We start from the raw sequence: 11,188 nt of genomic DNA on the forward strand, positions 1-11,188 counted from the left end.
CAATTCATGATCATAATCATTGTTCACATCACCTGTTTGAAATTGTCACGCGCGGGTAAACGGACCGAGACAAATACAAAGGGGGCGGACACACACGCAGAGATGTAAACTAAATTTATTAATACCAAAGTATAAACAAGAACAACCTAAACTAAACACAGCTAAAGAAAACTAAACAAAAGACACAGACCAAATAAAGCACACAAGAGCTATTAACATGAGCTAATAACATGAGCTAACCACATAAGCTAATAACATGAACTAATAACATGAGCTTACCACATAAGCTGATAACATGAACTAATAACATAAGCTAATAACATGAACTAATAACATGAGCTTACCACATAAGCTGATAACATGAACTAATAACATAAGCTAATAACATGAACTTATAACATAAGCTAATAACATGAACTAATAACATGAGCTTACCACATAAGCTGATAACATGAACTAATAACATAAGCTAATAACATAAGCTATTGACATGAGCTACTAACATGAGCTTACCACATAAGCTAATAAACCAACCACCATGGTACAAAGGGTTCCTAAAGTCAAAGACAGACAAACAATACCAAAGCACATCAAACCTAAGCAAACTAAAGCAAAGCAAAGCAAAATAACCCCTGCCAGTCTGTTCCCCAGCTCTCCTTTTAAAACGTCCCTGATTAGGAGCAGCTGAGGCTGATTAGCTCAGGGAGCCAATCAGGAGTGAGGCATGGCAGGAGACTGAGTGTGCTCATGGTGAGGGGGGCGTGGCACCTCAGGAGCACACACAGAGGCTCAAAACGTGACAGATGCCCCCCCCAAAGGCACTACTCCCGGAGTGCCTTAAAAAACAAAAACAAGGAGGTCCTGGACCCTGCGGGGCAAATTCAAAGTCATTTAGAATGTCTTGAGGCAGGCGAGACAAAAGTGCCTGAATGCGGGCTGCCGACGAGAGTTCAGAAGCGCCGTTGGGGGGCGCTGACAAGGAGCCAGGAGCACCATCTAGGGGTGCCGACGAGAGTTCAGAAGCGTCGTCGGGGGGCGCTGACGAGGAGCCAGGAGTACCTTTAGAGGGCACAGACTCAGGAACAGAAGCGCCATCAGGGGACGCCATCTCAGGAACAGAAATGCCGTCGGAGGGCACAAACTCAGGAACAGAAGCGCCATCAGGGGACGCCATCTCAGGAACAGAAACGCCGTCGGAGGGCACAAACTCAGGAACAGAAGTGCCGTCGGAGGACACCAACTCGGGAACAGAAGTGCCGTCGGAGGACACCAACTCGGGAACAGAAGTGCCGTCGGAGGACACCAACTCGGGAACAGAAGTGCCGTCGGAGGACACCAACTCGGGAACAGAAGTGCCGTCGGAGGACACCAACTCGGGAACAGAAGTGCCGTCGGAGGACACCAACTCGGGAACAGAAGTGCCGTCGGAGGACACCAACTCGGGAACAGAAGTGCCGTCGGAGGACACCAACTCGGGAACAGAAGTGCCGTCGGAGGACACCAACTCGGGAACAGAAGTGCCGTCGGAGGACACCAACTCGGGAACAGAAGTGCCGTCGGAGGACACCAACTCGGGAACAGAAGTGCCGTCGGAGGACACCAACTCGGGAACAGAAGTGCCGTCGGAGGACACCAACTCGGGAACAGAAGTGCCGTCGGAGCACACCAACTCGGGAACAGAAGTGCCGTCGGAGGACACCAACTCGGGAACAGAAGTGCCGTCGGAGGACACCAACTCGGGAACAGAAGTGCCGTCGGAGGACACCAACTCGGGAACAGAAGTGCCGTCGGAGGACACCAACTCGGGAACAGAAATCAACTGCGTGGAGCCTGGCGAAGAGGCTTCGGGAGTCAGCTGCGGTGAGCCTGGCGAAGAGGCTTCGGGAGTCAGCTGCGGTGAGCCTGGCGAAGAGGCTTCGGGAGTCAGCTGCGGTGAGCCTGGCGAAGAGGCTTCGGGAGTCAGCTGCGGTGAGCCTGGCGAAGAGGCTTCGGGAGTCAGCTGCGGTGAGCCTGGCGAAGAGGCTTCGGGAGTCAGCTGCGGTGAGCCTGGCGAAGAGGCTTCGGGAGTCAGCTGCGGTGAGCCTGGCGAAGAGGCTTCGGGAGTCAGCTGCGGTGAGCCTGGCGAAGAGGCTTCGGGAGTCAGCTGCGGTGAGCCTGGCGAAGAGGCTTCGGGAGTCAGCTGCGGTGAGCCTGGCGAAGAGGCTTCGGGAGTCAGCTGCGGTGAGCCTGGCGAAGAGGCTTCGGGAGTCAGCTGCGGTGAGCCTGGCGAAGAGGCTTCGGGAGTCAGCTGCGGTGAGCCTGGCGAAGAGGCTTCGGGAGTCAGCTGCGGTGAGCCTGGCGAAGAGGCTTCGGGAGTCAGCTGCGGTGAGCCTGGCGAAGAGGCTTCGGGAGTCAGCTGCGGTGAGCCTGGCGAAGAGGCTTCGGGAGTCAGCTGCGGTGAGCCTGGCGCAGAGGCTTCGGGAGTCAGCTGCTGTGAGCCTGGCGAAGAGGCTTCGGGAGTCAGCTGCGGTGAGCCTGGCGAAGAGGCTTCGGGAGTCAGCTGCGGTGAGCCTTGAAAAGATGCATCTGCAATAAGCTGTAAAAACACTGGAGAAACGTCATTGAGCTGTGAGGACCCTGGAGAGGCGTCCGCAGTCACTGGAGAAAACACTGGAGAAACAGCACTCAGCTGTGAGGACCCTGGAGAGGCGTCCGCAGTCACTGGAGAAAACACTGGAGAAACAGCACTCAGCTGTGAGGACCCTGGAGAGGCGTCCGCAGTCACTGGAGAAAACACTGGAGAAACAGCACTCAGCTGTGAGGACCCTGGAGAGGCGTCCGCAGTCACTGGAGAAAACACTGGAGAAACAGCACTTAGCTGTGAGGACCCTGGAGAGGCGTCCGAAGTCACTGGAGAAAACACTGGAGAAACAGCACTCAGCTGTGAGGACCCTGGAGAGGCGTCCGCAGTCACTGGAGAAAACACTGGAGAAACAGCACTCAGCTGTGAGGACCCTGGAGAGGCGTCCGCAGTCACTCGAGAAAACACTGGAGAAACAGCACTCAGCTGTGAGGACCCTGGAGAGGCGTCCGAAGTCACTGGAGAAAACACTGGAGAAACAGCACTCAGCTGTGAGGACCCTGGAGAGGCGTCCGCAGTCACTGGAGAAAACACTGGAGAAACAGCACTCAGCTGTGAGGACCCTGGAGAGGCGTCCGCAGTCACTGGAGAAAACACTGGAGAAACAGCACTCAGCTGTGAGGACCCTGGAGAGGCGTCCGAAGTCACTCGAGAAAACACTGGAGAACGTAAAGCCACCCAAACTGGCAGGATACCATCATAAACTTTCCTCATAAAAGAATTAGACTGACGAGTCACGGAAACAGACGAACCTGGCAAAGGACTCACCCGAACCTGAGTAACTGAAAATTGATCTCGAATGAGGCCCTCAAACCTTTGCACTGAATTAAGCTCAGCTCCCTTCTCAGTCCAAAGCTGCCTAGCCCAGTCTCGTGCAGCACCCTTCAGCCGAGACATCATAAACAACACCTTCTGTGTTTCAGACGGCTGAGGGTCGAGAAGGTTTTGCAGGTAGAGCTGGCTCTGAAGAAGGAAGCCCTCAACACAATGGTTGCTTCCATCATAGGGGGCTGGCTTATAAAGCAGGAAGGTTTGAGGAAACCACATGGAGTCAAACTCCGGAAAAACATGAACCCAAAACATCTCGCTGTGTCCTAGTTAGAGGGGTTATTATGTCACGCGCGGGTAAACGGACCGAGACAAATACAAAGGGGGCGGACACACACGCAGAGATGTAAACTAAATTTATTAATACCAAAGTATAAACAAGAACAACCTAAACTAAACACAGCTAAAGAAAACTAAACAAAAGACACAGACCAAATAAAGCACACAAGAGCTATTAACATGAGCTAATAACATGAGCTAACCACATAAGCTAATAACATGAACTAATAACATGAGCTTACCACATAAGCTGATAACATGAACTAATAACATAAGCTAATAACATGAACTAATAACATGAGCTTACCACATAAGCTGATAACATGAACTAATAACATAAGCTAATAACATGAACTTATAACATAAGCTAATAACATGAACTAATAACATGAGCTTACCACATAAGCTGATAACATGAACTAATAACATAAGCTAATAACATAAGCTATTGACATGAGCTACTAACATGAGCTTACCACATAAGCTAATAAACCAACCACCATGGTACAAAGGGTTCCTAAAGTCAAAGACAGACAAACAATACCAAAGCACATCAAACCTAAGCAAACTAAAGCAAAGCAAAGCAAAATAACCCCTGCCAGTCTGTTCCCCAGCTCTCCTTTTAAAACGTCCCTGATTAGGAGCAGCTGAGGCTGATTAGCTCAGGGAGCCAATCAGGAGTGAGGCATGGCAGGAGACTGAGTGTGCTCATGGTGAGGGGGGCGTGGCACCTCAGGAGCACACACAGAGGCTCAAAACGTGACAGAAATCATGACATTATTTAGTTGTTTTTTTAATTTATTACTAGCCCTAAATGTTCCTGTTCCAACGTTTTTAGAATGTGAGTCGATGTAAATGTAAGAAACACTGCATCTATTTTATTTGCAATTTCTATACGGTCCCATTTTTTTATTTGGGTAGTATATTTCAATAACAAAAAATAATTTTGGCATAATTAATTTAAAGCAAAACTCAAGAGACTTTAACATGTGTGGCACTTTTATCCCCTTAATGATCTGTTCAACCATTATTTCAAATCAAAATATTTGAGTAAAATAATCTGTATTTAAATAATCTTTTTGGGCTGTATCTACTCACTGAATGGCATGTCTTAAACTAAAAAAATATTGGTATTCTTACTTTAAGAAAACACCATTTCTAACTTGAAGCCAACAGCTGAAAAATCATTAATAATAAGTTAATAATAAGTTGGATAAGTTGAGTTCTTGTTGAGATCATTAAAGGGTTAAAGACGTGCTGCATGTTCCTCAGCACCATGAATCTCCTCTGCCGGTCTAATACAGAAGTTATCTGAGGAAATATCTATCTGTAGGTGAGTTTTTAAAAATAATGGACGTGTCTTCATGAGTTTTGCAGTCAATGAATTCCAAACAAATGTAGTGAAACGTTTTATTTGTGGTTCAAATGTAATCGGTAAAAATGGTAGGTAGATATCTGAACTTTGTTAATCATTGTTAACTTACATCAGTGTGTTGGACGGGGAGCTTCTGAAATCTCCATATTTGCGGGTCTTTGGGTGAACGACACACTTTTAGAAAACTCCGATAGCTTTTAGTGCACGTTTGCACATGCACATTAATGTGTTTAACCACCGTCTAACTTACAAGCGCAGATTCACCAAACCAGCTGCAGTCCGTCACACATCTCACATCATTTACCTTCTTTCTGTAGTAACGAGTAACGAGTTTACATACAGCGAATGTAACGGAGTAAAAGTACACAATTTCTTTAGAAAATGTAGTGGAGTAAAAGTGAAAGTTGCTGAAAATGTTTATACTCCAGTAAAGTACAAGTACTTCAAAAAACTACTTAAGTACTGTAACGAAGTATTATTACTTCATTACTATACACCACTGTCTGTATCTTCACTGCTGAGTTCAATGTTCTGTAACATGTCAGGAAACGTTGTGCCTTCTTTCACCTCATATTACTGACTTCATACACAAAATGACGAACAAATGTGAAAATAAACATCCATGCACCTCCATATATTTAGTGAGTTTATTTATTTATTATTTAATGTTATAAGATTTTGAGGCTTGTTGATCCTGGTCATCCATGTTCTACACTTCTCATACAGCTGTGTGCATCAACAAGGGCGGCACCTCAGTGGAGTTCATCTAACCAGTCACACACAGATACCCAAACTGCATTGTGAGAGAGAGAGAGAGAGAGAGAGAGAGAGAGAGAGAGAGAGAGAGAGATCTGCAACAATCACTGAAATGTGAAATTGAGATGTAATGTTTCCTGATTGGATGGCGCCACCATCATCCCTCCTTGTCGCACCGACGACATCTCCTGCTAAATAAAACAAGAAGAGATGTAAGAACATTCCAGAAGCTGTAGTGTTTGGACAGATGAGCATGTAGAGCAGTGTTTATTAGGTAAAATACACTGATGGTGGAAATGTTACCTGGATTTCTTACACGTCCGCTCAGCTGCACACTGGAGTACTGCGCTGCTTCCTTCTCAAGAGTAAATGATACGTAGCTGTGGTCTGATCAAACTTCCACTACACACACACATCTCTATTAGATGGAGCTCAAGAACATCAATATTAATAAATGGCATCTGTGTTGGTGCAGATACAAGTACTGAAATGTACCTCAGACACCAGCTGCTTGGTGCTTTGGTTGGACTGTCTGAACATCACAGCCATCTCGGTGATGCTCTCCTAATCTAGATGATCCAGCTGAGACACAAACACACACACAGACACAAATATATGAGTATGTAGGATAATAAAGATACAATCTTCTGTACGGTGGATCTCCATCATGTCACTGTACTACGTCTAGGGTGGATGTTGCATGTGCTGTGCCATTCCACAGGGCTGCTGTACCCCTTCATTACCCACTCATGATCCAGCAGATGCTCCACCTTTATACGCCGCTCTGGAACCACCTACAGGACAAGATACAAGAACTTCAGGTGAAGAAGCCCACAGATAAACACACACCCGCTTTGCTCACATTAAACACACCATAAACACACACCTGCAGCATTTCCTTAATCAGCAGTACAGAACCAGGAGACAGCCAGTCAGGAGTGGCAAAATGTCCTTTCTGAGGAAACACAGAGCAAAACAATCACATCTGATCAAAGAACATCACCACAAGCCATTACTGTTACTTTTACTGTATGTTTAACATGCTGCTGAGCATTAAATAATAGATTCAGTTTTATAATCGTAACAAGACGTGTATGCCAATGGTGTTGCATTGTAGTTTCAAGACTTACAGTGATTTGTTCATGGAGCTCCACAAAGTTGTCACCATCGAACAAGAGGTAGCCACACAGCATGTCATATAGGACAACACTTAAGCTCCAAACATCTGCCTAAACACACACACACACATATATATATACTGTATATATATATATATATATTCATTGTCTTTTTTAACCATGCTTTACCCTGGTCAGTCCCCTCATCCAGACCTCATAGAATAACTCATGAGGGGACTGAACACCTTGGATTTGGAGACTTTCCAATTGAAGTTTATCAGGAATAACCTGGGGACACACCCCACACACACCTACAGTGATGTAGTTTTTCTATGTGAGTTTGTTGATGTTGTTTAAGATTACTTTCATGAGCAAAAAACTTTCCACACTCTGAGCAGTGATATGGCTTCTCTCCTGTGTGAACATGCTGGTGTTTATGAAGGTTAACCTGTTGAGCAAAACTCTTTCCACACTCTGAGCAGTGATACGGTTTCTCTCCAGTGTGAATACGCTGATATACTTTAAGAGCATAACTGTAAGCAAAACTCTTTCCACACTTTAAGCAGTAATACGGTTTCTCTCCTGTGTGAATACGCTGGTGTTGTTTGAGGTTAACCTGTTGAGCAAAACTCTTTCCACACTCTGAGCAATAATACGGTTTCTGTCCTGTGTGAACACGCTGGTGTTGTTTGAGATTACTCTGCACAGTAAAATTCTTTCCACACTCTAAGCAGTGATATGGCTTCTCTCCTGTTTGAACACGCTGGTGTTGTTTGAGATTACTCTGCACAGTAAAATTATTTCCTCACTCTAAGCAGTGATATGGCTTTTCTCCTGTGTGAATACGCTGGTGTTGTTTGAGATGACTCTGCTTAATGAAACTCTTCCCACACTCTGAGCAGTGATATGGCTTCTCTCCTGTATGAATGCGCTGGTGTTGTTTGAGATTACTCTGCGTAGTAAAACTCTTCCCTCACTCTGAGCAGTGATGAAAGTTCTTCATGTTTATGCTTTGATTAGACTGTAGAAACTGTTTCCTTGGAAAGCAACAGAAACAAAGAAACAAGTCGATTAATTAGAATTACTTTTACTACATTAATACCACAATAATATTAAACTCTTCACCTAGTAATAAAAACATTAAATTCACTTCACGCTAAGTGAGAATCTGAATTCAAAGAACATCAGGATAAAATACTTATAAATACGGCAGATAATAATAATTAAAGAACTATAGATAACTTGATATAAATAAACATATAAGAGATCTGACTTTCTCAACATCAGTCATGCACCAAGCAAATCATGACAGGACTAATAATTAGCTCACAAGTGTAAATCTTTGGTGTGCTGGGAGTAAAAAAGGCTTCATAAAACACCACAATTATGAGCATAAAGCTATTTTAAACAGTCTGAATATATTAACCTAATAATATTAAATAACATCATAAAATAAAAAGAACAACAAATGCAACATAAATGTAAAAGAAACAAACAAGAAAACCCTTTACCTTCCTGTTAGAATCCTGGCAGCCACTTTAACAAAGCTGGTGTCTCCAGCAGGTCGTTTCTAATGAAGAACGTGCAGAAGATCCTTCTTACCAAGTGACTCAGCTACAGGTCTAGAGTTTAGTCCTTAAATAGAGCTGAGGACAAAGACCCAAGACCAGTTCAAAACTCTGCATTGGTCAATCATCAGCCAACCATTCACACCTTCTTGTGTGAAGTACTAGCTCATTATCTATGGAACGTGTGCAAATGAACTAGAAGGAGCCACAAAGCATGATGGGTGAAGTCAAACTACACCTATTTATCTCAGCAGAGAAGTGATTTACATTTAATCCTAAACACAAACAAGGAATTGAAAGGCTATTCTGTAAAGTGAAATGACATGAACTTAGATAAAGCTTTTATGATAAGAATCTAAGTCATGTAAAATGCTGTATGTATATTTGTGTGACTTTGTTCACATGCTAAAACTAGCAGACCTTGTTCATATGTATGTGAGCGCAAATCCAACATTTTGTACGGTTTGCAATGAAAGCTTTTATACAGCCATGACACATTTTGAAAGTAGCCCAAATTTTAACCATGACTGAATTTTTAAACAAGCCCAATTTGGCGGGAATCGTGAGAGTTACCAGGTTCAACAAAATTATCCAGCCTAATAGTTTCATTTTACATTCCGATTGATACTTTTTTATGATGTATTTTGTTTACAGTGGTATTATAACTAGTAATATTTTATCATTAAACTATTAGTCATTTTATTGATTTTTTTGTAATCGTTTTAGATCTCATAAAATAACATCTAATAGTAACACTTTAAATACTAAAAGCTCTGAATTTTGCTTCTACTTTTTTTGTATTTAGAAATGATACATCAGAATGTCTTGATATTAACTGAGTGTAAACTACATGTTGTGTACTATCATTATGAAGTGAAATTGTTCTGTGGAAACAAGAGAATTCCTTTTAATAACAATAACAATTCATGTAATCAAGATTATTCCATTTGATAACAATCTAAATTAAAACAGAAATGAGCTTAGATTATGTTTTAGTTGACTTGAAATTTAAAGTAAAATCATAATGTCCAGTTATTACCAAACCTTTTATTTTAAACCCTGAAATTCTATCCTAAATAGTTCCGCCAGACGCTTTTACCGTAATGTTTAGTATACACACATCTTCACAAACAATGTGGGGGCTGATTTGACTGAGCATTTTGAAGTGGAGGCTTGACCGCAGTAGTAAATCAAACAGTTCACAGACACACAAGTGCAGAGTAAATATTTCTACACCATAAATACAGATAAATCTATAGGTGGGTGTTTCCTCTTATAGTTTTCTTATTGTTCCTCATATACAGTAGAAACTAATTCACACAAATATACATACAGCATTTTACATGACTTAGATTCTTATGATAAAAGCTTTATCTAAGTTCATGTCATTTCACTTTACAGAATAGCCCTTCAATTCCTTGTCTGTGTTTAGGATTAAATGTAAATAACTTCTCTGCTGAGATAAATAGGTGTAGTTTGACTTCACCCATCATGCTTTGTGGCTCCATCTACTTCATTTGCACACGTTCCATAGATAATGAGCTAGTACTAGTAGAAGGTGTGAATGGTTGGCTGATGATTGACCAATGCTGAGTTTTGAACAGGTCTTGGGTCTTTGTCCTCAGCTCTATTTAAGGACTAAACTCTAGACTTGTAGCTGAGTCACTTGGTAAGAAGGATCTTCTGCATGTTTTTCATTAGAAACGACCTGCTGGAGACACCAGCTTTGTTAAAGTGGCTGCCAGGATTCTAACAGGAAGGTAAAGGGTTTTCTTGTTTGTTTCTTTTACATTTATGTTGCATTTGTTGTTCTTTTTATTTGATTATGTTATTTAATATTATCAGGTTAATATATTCAGACTGTTTAAAATAGCTTTATGCTCATAATTGTGGTGACTTATGAAGCCTTTTTTACTCCCAGCACACCAAAGATTTACACTTGTGAGCTAATTATTAGTCCTGTCATGAACTGGATTAGATTTGCTTGGTGCAGGACTGATGTTGAGAAAGTCAGATCTCTTATATCTTTATTTATATCAAGTTATTTATAGTTATTTAATTATTAATATCTGCAGTATTTATAAGTATTTTATCCTGATGTTCTTTGAATTCAGATTCTCAATTAGACGTGAAGTTAATTTAATGTTTTTATTACTGGGTGAAGAGTGTAATATTATTGTGGTATTAATGTAGTAATAATACTAAAAGTATTTCTAATTAATTTACTTATTTCTTTGTTTCTTATCAAAGCATAAACATCAAGAACTTTCATCACTGCTCAGAGTGTGGGAAGAGTTTTATTAAGCAGACTCATCTCAAACAACACCAGTGTATTCACACAGGAGATAAACCATATCACTGCTTAGAGTGTGGGAAGAGTTTTACTTACAATCATGCTCTTAAAGTACACCAGCATGTTCACACTGGAGAAAAGCCATATCACTGCTCAGAGTGTGGAAAGAGTTTTGCTCAACAGGGTAGCTTTCAAAATCACCAGCGTATTCACACAGGAGAAAAGCTGTATCACTGCTTAGAGTGTGAAAAGAGTTTTGCTCAACAGGGTACCCTTAAAAAACACCAGCGTATTCACACAGGAGAGAAACCGTATTACTGCTCGGAGTGTGGGAACAATTTTGCTGAACAT

At 42.3% G+C, this 11,188-nt stretch overlaps 1 pseudogene; it reads right to left on the minus strand.

The window, feature by feature from the left end:
• Nucleotides 1–11,188, minus strand: part of LOC134326317 (zinc finger protein 850-like) — a 28,080-nt pseudogene extending 16,892 nt beyond the window's left edge.

This window comes from Trichomycterus rosablanca, chromosome 14, assembly GCF_030014385.1.
Source record: "Trichomycterus rosablanca isolate fTriRos1 chromosome 14, fTriRos1.hap1, whole genome shotgun sequence".
Classification (NCBI taxonomy): Eukaryota; Metazoa; Chordata; class Actinopteri; order Siluriformes; family Trichomycteridae; genus Trichomycterus; species Trichomycterus rosablanca.